Source organism: Oncorhynchus mykiss, chromosome 1 (assembly GCF_013265735.2).
Source record: "Oncorhynchus mykiss isolate Arlee chromosome 1, USDA_OmykA_1.1, whole genome shotgun sequence".
NCBI lineage: Eukaryota > Metazoa > Chordata > Actinopteri > Salmoniformes > Salmonidae > Oncorhynchus > Oncorhynchus mykiss.
The window spans coordinates 20,904,445-20,917,672 of NC_048565.1; positions in this window are offsets into that span (position 1 = coordinate 20,904,445).

A 13,228-nucleotide genomic window follows, 5' to 3' on the forward strand; every position below is an offset into this window, starting at 1 on the left:
CCACAAATGCAATTTACTAGCCACAAACAAGCAGATTTTTTTAAATTTTATATAGCTGCAGATATACAGGTCATTTCCAAGGGCCTTAAGAAAAATCACTGCCATTGAGATTTGCATATAGGAGAGTGAAAGATTATTGTGGGTAGCTGGACAGGTAGGATGACTGACAATAGTCAAGGTGAACAGGTCATGTGACAGAGGAATGGATGAGACTGAGGCAGGAATTCCTTTAACCACAAAGTGGTATATTTACTAGGCAGTTTGCTGCATAACAAAGGAAACAGAATAACATGTATACAATCAAATTCAAATCATAAAGTCAAATCAGAATCATTCTCATTATTAACCAAATGAGATAATTCAGAAATAAGGTTCCATAGGAATTCAATATGAAGAAGAATGGAGTAATTTAGGATCATATCCATTCATTATAATAATGAGAAGGATAATGCTTATAAATCTATCTGTTATCAGTTATTCAATCTATAATCTCCAGTTGATATCAGAATTTATCAGTTCAGCAAACAATTACATTTCATATTTCATCCTTCCAGCTTAGTCTTTATATGTACATGTAATTTCATTACATTTTAACCATATTTCAATGGCATAATTGGCCTGTGATGATCTGTAGGGCTGTGATCATTTGCCATTTACATAACACAATATGTTTGAAGCGTGCGCTCCAAGCTGCTCTCCGCGGTAATAACTATAAACAATAACTGATGGCCGGCTCTCCCAATCGTAACAGTTTGTTACCTTTCATCTGAACTGATTCGGGGGATTTACGTTGATTCACAGACGCACAGAATGTCTGGATTAAAAAGAGTTGAGGAAGAGAAAGCAGCGAGGTCGGGCGATGGCGATTTCCTCCTTTTTAATGAGTTGAGATCTGTCAGACATTTTCACCTCGCCTAATTAAAGCGCCCCTGGCCCAGCTGAGCATGTGGCCATGAATTAAAGGACGATTCCACCAACTCCATGGGCCTTTCTATAGAGATATATGCGCAAACATGACAGATTTGGAAGCGCTTAGGTCACCTAACTTTGGCGATTTACATAGCAACAGAATCAACTTCCGGTAGACAGGTGTAGTTCTAGTATGCTTAACTGAAAGGATACTGTTCGTTTACAGTATACTAAAATTAACTTATGTAGTGTATATACTCATTAAGTATGGAGTACACAGTATTTTTAGTGTGGGTATTCGAACACAGCTACCGTTCATTTACAGTATACTCAAATGAACTGATTGTGTACAGTATGTTAGTATGGGTATAAGAACATAGCTCTTCACTCGCTCCCTCAAGCTAATTTTCGGGCCGAAGGGGTAACGTTTGTGAATTTTTCATCCACTAAAGATGGCAATCAAACTGCATCCGGTTTTGACGAGGGTAAATGGCTAGCACGAGGGCTGAGGGGGTAAAATGTCTAGCACGAGGGCAGAGGGGTTAAAATGGCTAGCACGAGGGCTGAGGGGGTAAAATGTCTAGCACGAGGGCTGAGGGGGTAAAATGGCTAGCACGCGGGCTGAGGGGGTAAAATGTCTAGCACGAGGGCTGAGGGGGTAAAATGGCTAGCACGAGGGCTGAGGGGGTAAAATGGCTAGCACGAGGGCTGAGGGGGTAAAATGGCTAGCACGAGGGCTGGGGGGATAAAATGGCTAGCACGAGGGCTGAGGGGGTAAAATGTCTAGCACGAGGGCTGAGGGGGTAAAATGGCTAGCACGAGGGCTGAGGGGGTAAAATGTCTAGCACGAGGGCTGAGGGGGTAAAATGGCTAGCACGAGGGCTGAGGGGGTAAAATGTCTAGCACGAGGGCTGAGGGGGTAAAATGTCTAGCACGAGGGCTGAGGGGGTAAAATGTCTAGCACGAGGGCTGAGGGGGTAAAATGGCTAGCACGAGGGCTGAGGGGGTAAAATGTCTAGCACGAGGGCTGAGGGGGTAAAATGGCTAGCACGAGGGCTGAGGGGGTAAAATGTCTAGCACGAGAGCTGAGGGGGTAAAATGTCTAGCACGAGGGCTGAGGGGGTAAAATGGCTAGCACGAGGGCTGAGGGGGTAAAATGGCTAGCACGAGGGCTGAGGGGGTAAAATGTCTAGCACGAGGGCTGAGGGGGTAAAATGGCTAGCACGAGGGCTGAGGGGGTAACATGTATGTGTTTGTACTGCAGCCCCTGTTTCTAGTTTAATCATTTCACTACATCCGCTAGCTAGAACATCTGCTAAACTATGTACACAACCAAAAAACTTTGATTTGAAAATTATACTTTCAGGACAATGTTTTCTAGATGTTTTATTTATTTAAAATGATGCTTAGCATACATAATATAATTTAAAGTATGCATTAAGGTGTCTGTACTAGAATAAATGTGGCAAAAACAAATGTAGACATTAGTAAATGCATTTCTATAGCTTTCAAAATCTTTTTTACACTGGTGAGGGAGAGCCAAGATGGAGAGGCATGGTGGCTTCAACACAGCAGCCCCTGTCAGTCAGCTAGTGTATACAGTATATAAATAATTGGAAAATATACATAGTCCTTCTGTAGCAGGATGAAGTAATGACTGTAAAATTGCCACAATGTATCTTACAGAGTAAGCTCTGTTCTGAACAGAGATGTTAAGCAATTCGGGAAGAAGTACATGACTCATATGAAGAAGCGTGCTGGAACTCTGACCAGGTAACTATAATTACATGACAGGTGCGCATGCCCTCAAGAGGGACAGTATTGGCGTATGTGTGGCAACAACAATGATGAAAACGTGGGTCGCAATTATTAGACTGGGTGCCAGTCTGTTTCTGCTCTCTTGCCAACTCCTTATGGAATTTTTAATGCCAATGTTTTGCTCGACAATAACAATGGAGTATGCAAAAGTACAAACAGATCTGGGACCAGGGTACCCAATCATCTCTCCTTTCTTCTGAAGTATGCACCACTGCTCTTCATGGATTTGAAAGGAAATTACTGGTATATGGAAACTCCCTTTAGCCCATGCCAAGACCAATCCAATTATTTTACATTTGTGGGAAGTAGTGAAAAGTGTTAAAAATAAAATGACCAGCCTTTTGTGAACTTGCACTTGACTTTTTTCCCCTCTCACAATATCTACTTTTTTGAGGAAAAATGTTTCCACCCCCATGCTTCACAGTAGGTATGGTGTTATTTGGATGCAACTCAGCATTCTTTGTCCTCCAAACACGACGAGTTGAGTTTTTACCAAAAAGTTATATTTTGGTTTCATCTGACATTCTCCCAGTCTTCTTCTGGATCATCCAAATGCTCTCTAGCAAACTTCAGACGGGCCTGGACATGTACTGGCTTAAGCAGGGGACACGTCTGGCACTGCAAGATTTGAGTCCCTGGCGGCGTAGTGTGTTACTGATGGTAGGCTTTGTTACTTTGGTCCCAGCTCTCTGCTGGTCATTCACTAGGTCCCCCCGTGTGGTTCTGGGATTTTTGCTCACCGTTCTTGTGATCATTTTGACCACACGGGGTGAGATCTTGCGTGGTGCCCCAGATCGAGGGAGATTATCAGTGGTCTTGGAGATCTTCCATTTCCTAATAATTGCTCCCACAGTTGATTTCTTCAAACCAAGCTGCTTACCTATTGCAGATTCAGTCTTCCCAGCCTGGTGCAGGTTTACAATTTTGTTTCTGGTGTCCTTTGACAGCTCTTTGGTCTTGGCCATAGTGGAGTTTGGAGTGTGACTGTTTGAGGTTGTGGACAGGTGTCTTTTATACTGATAACAAGTTCAAACAGGTGCCATTAATACAGGTAACAAGCGGAGGACAGAGGAGCCTCTTAAAGAAGAGCAAATAATTATTTTTCACCATAATTTGCAAATAATTTCATTAAAAATCCTACAATGTGATTTTCTGGATTTTTTTTCTCATTTTGTCTGTCATAGTTGAAGTGTACCTATGATGAAAATTACAGGCCTCTCTCATCTTTTTAAGTGGGAGAACTTGCACAATTGGTGGCTGACTAAATACTTTTTTGCCCCACTGTACATCTTTTGTCTCTGAATGGCACACACACAATCCATGTCTCAGTTGCATCAAGACTTAAAAATCATTCTTTAAGCTGTCTCCTCCCCTTCATCTACACTGATTGAAGTGGATATAACAGGTGACATCAAATCAAATGTTATTTGTCACATGCGCCGAATACAACAGGTATAGGTAGACCTTACAGTGAAATGATTACTTACAAGACCTTAACCAAATATGCAGTTAAGAAAATACTTTTTTTTAGGTAAGAGATAAGAAAAATAAATAATTAAAGAGCAGCAGTAAATAAAAATTTGCGGGGCTATATACAGGGGGTACCGGTACAGAATCAATGTGTGGGGGCAGCGGTGTTGAGGTAATTGAGGTAATATGAACATGTAGGTAGAGTTATTAAAGTGTATGTATAGATAATAACAGAGAATAGCAGCAGTGTAGAAGAGAGGGGGCAATGCAAATCTGTCTGAGTCTGAGATCATAGGGATCATAGCTTTCACCTGGTCAGTGTATGTCATTGAAAGAGCAGGTCCTTAATGTTTTGTACACTCAGTGTAAGTTGCTTTGAATCTGAGCTAAATTACTAAAATATAAATTGGGAGGCACCCTGTGGGTACATGATATTACTACTATTATAAGGCTACACCATATACAGTGCATTTGGAAAGTATTCAGACCCCTAGACTTTTTCCACATTTTGTTATGTTACTGCCTTATTCTAAAATGTATTACATTGATTTTTTTCCCCTCATCAAGCTACACACAATACCCCATAATGAGAAAGCAAAAACTGTTTTTTGTCTTTTTTTACAAATGTATAAAATTAAAATAAACTGAAATATAATATTTACATAAGTATTCAGACCCTTTACTCAGTACTTTGTTGAAGCACCTTTGGCAGCGATTACAGCCTCAAGTCTTCTTGGGTATGACGGTACAAGCTTGGCACACCTCTATTTGAGAGAGAGAGACAGCTGCATGTGAGCTCTCATTTTTCAACATGTTTTTTACAAAAGGATAGATTTGGAGTTAGATCAACTTGGATTTTTCGGCAGGGACATATGCCGGATGCTTCCTTCTACAATTTTGGCCACAATTAACTGAAGGGATTATAGCTACCAAGGTGTCCTTTTCCCAAGTTATACGGAGGGTGCTCTAGCAAACAAACAGCAGAGACCTGAAGACACCATTCAACCTGGAACAGAGCGAGTAGTGTTTGGTCTGATGCTATTTTGAAAGCCAAGATTACATTTTTTTTTTTAAATGAAGTACATTACAATGATATATTTGACTTTATGGGGACTGAATGCTGAGTTAAGGCTGCCAGGCTTGCTAGGACAGACCAGATACAACTTCAATTAGCACTAAGGTGTGACTACGTGAGATGTGTCGAGGCCTTTGGGCCCAACAAGTGGCAGGAGTCTTTGAAGCCCCCTACTGCTGTTCAAAGACCAGTAGTGACACTTACTCCCGTTGCCTGCTGCACCGCTGCATGGATTCCACCTGGCAATCTGTTCACTGTCTGCCCTGGCCTGTCTCCCCCTGTCAGGTACAGGTACCCCCCCCCCCCCCCCCCCCCAAATATCTCTAACGGTCGTCCCCAGAGTTTTTTATGCACGTGACGTTATAATGTTCTCTCCATTCCAGAATGTGATTGTTACGCAACAGTACATGTAATCTGCGCAGCCCTCGTACCAAGCCTGTTTTTATTTATAGGCTGTTGTCAATTTCAAATTATTTTCTAAAAAGTTTTTTATTTTCTAAGAACAGTTTGAATTGAGGTGTGTTCCGCCTCATTCATTCACATAAAAGTAGTCATTTTTACTTCTGCAGACCAACACATTTTATAGACATTTCTGTCCCGGAGAAAATTCCCCAAACACTTCCCAATTATTTGTGCAGTTCAAGTCTGCAGACATTTGCTCATCTCCCATCCTGCACACACGTGTTCACACTCTCCGTCTGTTGCCTGCATCGCAGTCATAGTTGTTTTTGTTACCAATAATAACTTTGGAAATGTGTGCATTTCTATCAAAGTGCCTTATTACGCTATAATAGTTTCTGCATGTCGTGTTGTCATTTCTACTGTAGCATAATGTTTTTGTGTATATTCCTTATAACCGCTGACACGCGAGGTAACGTTACTCATTTCACAACCTTTATGGTGTTATATTCAATGCTTAGGTAGCTAACTACAGTCTTCTATTAGCTCTGTAAAACAATGCTAATTGCGTCAGAGATGTATTGGCTTGTTGTATTTTGCCCTGGCCTTATGACTCGCAGCTGTCTAAGGCACAACATCGCAGTGCTAGAGGTGTCACTACAGACACCCTGGTTCACTATGTGAACTATGTGGCCATTGAGGGCAGTGTTGATCAGATGGAAAAATATCTTCTTATACTTGGTCGTTTTCCGAGTGCATTCCACAAATATATTTATCATGTTCGCCTTATCCACTGCCCCCATTTTGAGGTTATAGTCAAGCACACAGCCTGGTTTGATTTTCTTTCTCCCGTCTGGTGGTCCACCTTCCCCGTGTCCTACATTGTTGCTGTATGGACAGTGGAGAGGACATGGATGTCTCATTTGTTATGCCACTTTACTGCCAGCTGTTGACATTTCTTATTTTGTATAATGGGTAATTTATGGTGGCAGTAGCATTGTTGATGAAATGCAGTCATTGCAGTAGAACTAGGAAGCGGTCTTGGGAAAAGAGGGTGGAAAAGAAGGGAGTTGCAAACATTGGATCTGTGCTCCAGTCTTCTCTTAGGGAGTTCTTATTTACTATCCCATGAGAAGGACTGTCACCAGGACGGTATACATTTCACTAATTGTGGTTGTCACCCATTTAGAGAGTTTCCCCCTAACTCTTGGCTCTCTCTTCTGCTGTGGCTCCAAGGCATAGCGATTGGTCTCCTCTACCATGTCTCCCACCAGCTCCTCTGTCAGAAACAACTTGAAGCACTCTGCCTCAGTTGGAAATGGTAAGGGGCGTTGCACTCCAGACTGGGACTCATCAAAGCAAACAGCAGGGCCAGGAGGGGTGAAATGGCTGGCGGCCTTCCAGCTACCACAGAACTCCTGTACTTCATCCAGTCGGTCTGCCTCCACCACCACCAGCATCTTCAAAGGGAACTGGGACTTTGTCAGTGGACAAGTGGTCCTCAGATTCAGGGTTCTCAATGGCTGGTGGGAAGCTTCTCACTGTCATTGTGACAATCTGATTCCTGACTGACCCATTGTCAGAATTTTAAAATATCTCTAGAATTTCCGCATTTGTGAGTTGTCTCCTTTTGGAAGACATTGCTAATGCTACAGCTTATCTCACTAGCTACGTACATACACATACATAAACAACAACACTGAATGGTTCAGAGTGGGAGTGAGAGGTTACGTGATTGACTGCTGGCACGAGCCACTTGTATCAATAAATCACTATCAGAAAATGTTTTGTGTGGTAATAATTTATATACTTACTGTTTTATTCACATGTTCAAGTACTATTGACAAATCATGCATTCCAATTCTTGCGTAGATTGTAATGGGTACAAATGATGTGTGTAAAATATTTATTTGAAGGTTGTACTGATTATGATGAGCTAAGCTAATTCCAGCTATGTGTGGAGTCATGTTTGTTGACATACAATGCATCTGGGGTTTCACGTAATTGTCGGACCAAAGATGCTATAACAAAATGAGGTGAGTAAAGGTTTACTCATTTTTTGAGAACTTCATGAAGTGAATGGTGGGATGTGAATGATGGTAGACAACACAAGCCTTCAACTTGCATACTATAAACAGACCAAACTCGTCTTCTCTTATTATCTTTAGTTTCTGTGAGGAAAAAAAGCATGGCAACGCGCTGAAACGAATCATCGTCAGATTACTTTTAATTTCTAGAAAGTGTTTTACTCATTCATTTCGATCAATGGTGAGCTCATCCGTGATGTGATTAATTATAAATAGTAATTGCTATAAGCCAATTCATATTGTAGTTTGTCAGCCGAGAGTTATAAAATATGACAGCTTGTGTTGCGTTGCGTCAATCTTTCCTCAGTTAGCGTTAGGACAAATGTAGCCTACAGTTTTCCGATTTGGATGATTGTGTTATGCTAAGGAATATCTGTGAATATCTGAACATTGCATCCAAAAATAAACTGCTCACACTATGGATATAACTTTGTAGGGACTATGTTTTTGTAAATAGTTTCTGAAAAAAGTGTGGCCAGCTCAAATACTGATTGTTGCGTCATTCGAAACTGGCCGTTCTAAATAAGCGTTCTAATCACATGGGTGTGATCGTGCGCTTCAGTAACCACTGTGTGGCCCGTGTGATGGTACGTGTGAAAGGGTTAACCTCTCTGGGATATGTGGGACGATAGCGTCCCACCTCGCCAACAGCCAGTGAAAGTGCAGGACGCCAAATTCAAAACAACAAAAATCTCGTAATTAAAATTCCTCAAGCATTTACAAGTATTTTACACCATTTTAAAGATAAAATTCTCGTTAGTCCAGCCACAGTGTGATTTAAAAAAGGCTTTACAGCGAAAGCACTACAAATGATTATGTTAGGTCACCACCAAGTCACAGAAAAACACAGCCATTTTTCCAGCCAAAGAGAGGAGTCACAAAAAGCACAAATAGAGATAAAATGAATCACTAACCTTTGATGATCTTCATAAGATGACACTCATAGGACTTCATGTTACACAATACATGTATGTTTTGTTCGCTAAAGTCCATATTTATCTAAAAAAATCTCATTTTACATTGGCGCGTTACGTTCAGTAGTTCTAAAACATGCAGTGATTTTGTAGAGAGCCACATCAATGTACAGAAATACTCATCATAAATGTTGATGAAAATACAAGTGTTATACATGGAATTAGAGATACACTTCTCCTTAATGCAACCGCTGTGTCAGATTTTTAAAAACTTTACGGAAAAAGCAAACCATGCAATAATCTGAGTACAGCGTTCAGACAACAAAGCAGCTAAAAAGATATCTGCCATATTGTGTAGTCAACATTAGTCAGAAATAGCATTATAAATATTCACTTACCTTTGATGATATTCATCAGAATGCACTCCCAGGAATCCCAGTTCCACATTAAATGTTTGATTTGTTCGATAAAGTTCATAATTTATGTCCAAATAGCTTCTTTTGTTAGGGCGTTTGGTAAACAAATCCAAACGCGCGTTCAGGTCCAGCCGAACGTCGGACGAAAAGTTCAAAAAGTTATTACAGGTCGTAGAAACATGTCAAACGAAGTACAGAATCAATCTTTAGGATGTTATCATAAATCTTCAATAATGTCCCAACCGGAGAATTCCTATGTCTGTAGAAAATCTATGGAACGAGAGCTAAATCTCTCGTGACCGCGCATCAGGAGCCTGTGGCACTCTGCCAGACACCTGGCTCAATCACCTCTCATTCTCTCCCCCTTCATAGTAGAAGCCTCAAACAAAGTTCTAAAGACTATGGGCCTCCCGGGTGGCGCAGTGGTTAAGGGCGCTGTACTGCAGCGCCAGCTGTGCCACCAGAGACTCTGGGTTCGCGCCCAGGTTCTGTCGAAACCGGCCGCGACCGGGAGGTCCGTGGGGCGACGCACAATTGGCCTAGCGTCATCCGGGTTAAGGAGGGTTTGGCCGGTAGGGATAACCTTGGGCCGGGCGCAGTGCACGCTAACCAAGGTTGCCAGGTGCACGGTGTTTCCTCTGACAAATTGGTGCGGCTGGCTGTTAAGAAGCAGTGTGGCTTGGTTGGGTTGTGTATCAGAGGACGCATGACTTTCAACCTTTGTCTCCCATACGGGAGTTGTAGCAATGAGACAAGATAGTAGCTACCAACAATTGGATACCACAAAAAGGGGTAAAAAAAAAATACATGTAAAAAAAGTTCTAAAGACTGTTAACATGAAGCCCTAGGAAGTGCAACATGACCCATTTACACTGTATATGTCACGGCAGATTTCCTCCTCTTCCTCTGAAGAGCGGACCAATACACAGCGTGGTAGGTGTCCATGTTTTTAATAGGGAAAAAAACTGAACACACTTTACAAAATAACAACCGTGGCAAAACCGAAACAGGTGCAGAGAACACAAAGACAGGAAACACCCAAAGAACATGGCTGCCTAAATATGGTTCCCAATCAGAGACAATGATAAACACCTACCTGTCTCTGATTGAGAACCAATCTAGGCAACCTACACAACCTACATAAACACCTAGAATGAACACAACCCCATAAATCTACAAAAACCCCAAGACAGTACAAACACCCTAGATGAGACAAAAACCCATGTCACACCCTCGCCTAACCAAAATAATAAAGAAAACAAAGATAACTAAGCAGTATATTGGAATGGCAAAGAGTTGAAAAACTACAAACATCAAATTACCCTTAGTGACCTTAGTGATCACTGTTTTACAGCCTGTGTTCGTAATGGCTGCTCAGTGAAACGACCTGTCCTGATTTGTCATAGACGCTTGCTAAACAACTTGAATGAGCAAGCATTCCTTCATGAACTGGCCTGTAAAATGGTATAGAGTCAGCTTCAACCCCTCTGTCGAAGACGCTTGGACCTTCTTTTTGATATTTTCAGTGGTATTGTTAACAAACACGGCCCCATAATGAAAATGGGAATAAAAAACAGTTTCAGCCCCTGGTTCAACCGTGATCTTGCAGGGTTACTCTACCTCAAGAAATGCATCTGGTGAAAGGCTCGGAACACGCGTACTCAGGTTGACTGGCTCAGGAAAATGAGAAATAAGTGCACTCAGGCTATCTGGAAGGCCGAAGTTGGTTACTTTTAAGGAGCAGTTCTCTCTGTGGGTCTAACCCCAAGAAGTTTTGAAATGGTTAAAGACCTGGAGAATAAACCCTCCTCTTTACAGCTGCCCATGTTCCTTAATGTTGATGATGGGGTTGTTACTGACAAGAAGCACATGGCTGAGCTCTTTAATCACCACTTCATTAAGTAAGGATTCCAATTTGACTCAGCCATGCCTCCTTGCCAGTCCAACATTTCCTCATCTCCCACCCATTCTAATGTGACTATCCCTGATGCTTCTCCCTCTTTTTCGCTTGCCCCACTACAAAGTTTCTCCCTGCTGGCGGTAACTGAGTCTGAGGTGCTAAAGGAGCTCCTTAAACTCGACCCCCCAAAAACATCTGGGTCAGATTGTTTAGACCCTTGGGCCTCACTCCCCCCTATATGAGATATCTACTGCAGCCCTCATCCTCCACATACAACACTCGTTCTGCCAGTCACATTCTGTTAAAGGTCCCCAAAGCACACACATCCATGGGTTGCTCGTCTTTTCAGTTCGCTGCAGCTAGCGACTGGAACGAGCTGCAACAAACAATCAAACTGGACAGTTTTCTCAATCTCTTCATTAAAACACTCAATCGTGGACACTCTTACTGACAGTTGTGGCTGCTTTGTGTGATGTATTGTTGTCTCTAACTTCTTGCCCTTCTCGATCCTTTGAAACCAAGATTGAACTCTTTGGCGTGGATGCCAAGCGTCACGTCTGGAGGAAACCTGGCACCATCCCTATGGCAGCATTCGTGTGAAACTGAAAGCGCGAACCACTGCTTTTAATCAGGGCAAGGTGTCTGGTAACATGACCGAATACAAACAGTGCAGCTATTCCCTCTGCAAGGCTATCAAACAAGCTAAGCGCCAGTACAGAGACAAAGTAGAATCTTAATTCGACGGCTCAGACACAAGAGGCATGTGGCAGGGTCTACAGTCAATCACGGACTACAGGAAGAAATCCAGCCCAGTCACGGACCAGGATGTCTTGCTCCCAGGCAAACTAAATAACTTTTTTGCCCGCTTTTGAGGACAATACAGTGCCACTGACACGGCCTGCAACGAAAACATGCGGTCTCTCCTTCACTGCAGCCGAGGTGAGTAAGACATTTAAACGTGTTAACCCTCGCAAGGCTGCAGGCCCAGACGGCATCCCCAGCCGCGCCATCAGAGCATGCGCAGACCAGCTGGCCGGTGTGTTTACGGACATATTCAATCAATCCCTATACCAGTCTGCTGTTCCCACATGCTTCAAGAGGGCCACCGTTGTTCCTGTTCCCAAGAAAGCTAAGGTAACTGAGCTAAACGACTACCGCCCCGTAGCACTCACATCCGTCATCATGAAGTGCTTTGAGAGACTAGTCAAGGACCATATCACCTCCACCCTACCTGACACCCTAGACCCACTCCAATTTGCTTACCGCCCAAATAGGTCCACAGACGATGCAATCTCAACCACACTGCACACTGCCCTAACCCATCTGGACAAGAGGAATACCTATGTGAGAATGCTGTTCATCGACTACAGCTCGGCATTCAACACCATAGTACCCTCCATGCTCGTCATCAAGCTCGAGACCCTGGGTCTCGACCCCGCCCTGTGCAACTGGGTACGGGACTTCCTGACGGGCCGCCCCCAGGTGGTGAGGGTAGGCAACAACATCTCCTCCCCGCTGATCCTCAACACTGGGGCCCCACAAGGGTGCGTTCTGAGCCCTCTCCTGTACTCCCTGTTCACCCACGACTGCGTGGCCACGCACGCCTCCAACTCAATCATCAAGTTTGCGGACGACACAACAGTGGTAGGCTTGATTACCAACAACGACGAGACGGCCTACAGGGAGGAGGTGAGGGCCCTCAGAGTGTGGTGTCAGGAAAATAACCTCACACTCAACGTCAACAAAACTAAGGAGATGATTGTGGACTTCAGGAAACAGCAGAGGGAACACCCCCCTATCCACATCGATGGAACAGTAGTGGAGAGGGTAGCAAGTTTGAAGTTCCTCGGCATACACATCACAGACAAACTGAATTGGTCCACTCACACAGACAGCATCGTGAAGAAGGCGCAGCAGCGCCTCTTCAACCTCAGGAGGCTGAAGAAATTCGGCTTGTCACCAAAAGCACTCACAAACTTCTACAGATGCACAATCGAGAGCATCCTGGCGGGCTGTATCACCGCCTGGTATGGCAACTGCACCGCCCTCAACCGTAAGGCTCTCCAGAGGGTAGTGAGGTCTGCACAACGCATCACCGGGGGCAAACTACCTGCCCTCCAGGACACCTACACCACCCGATGTCACAGGAAGGCCATAAAGATCATCAAGGACATCAACCACCCGAGCCACTGCCTGTTCACCCCGCTATCATCCAGAAGGCGAGGTCAGTACAGGTGCAT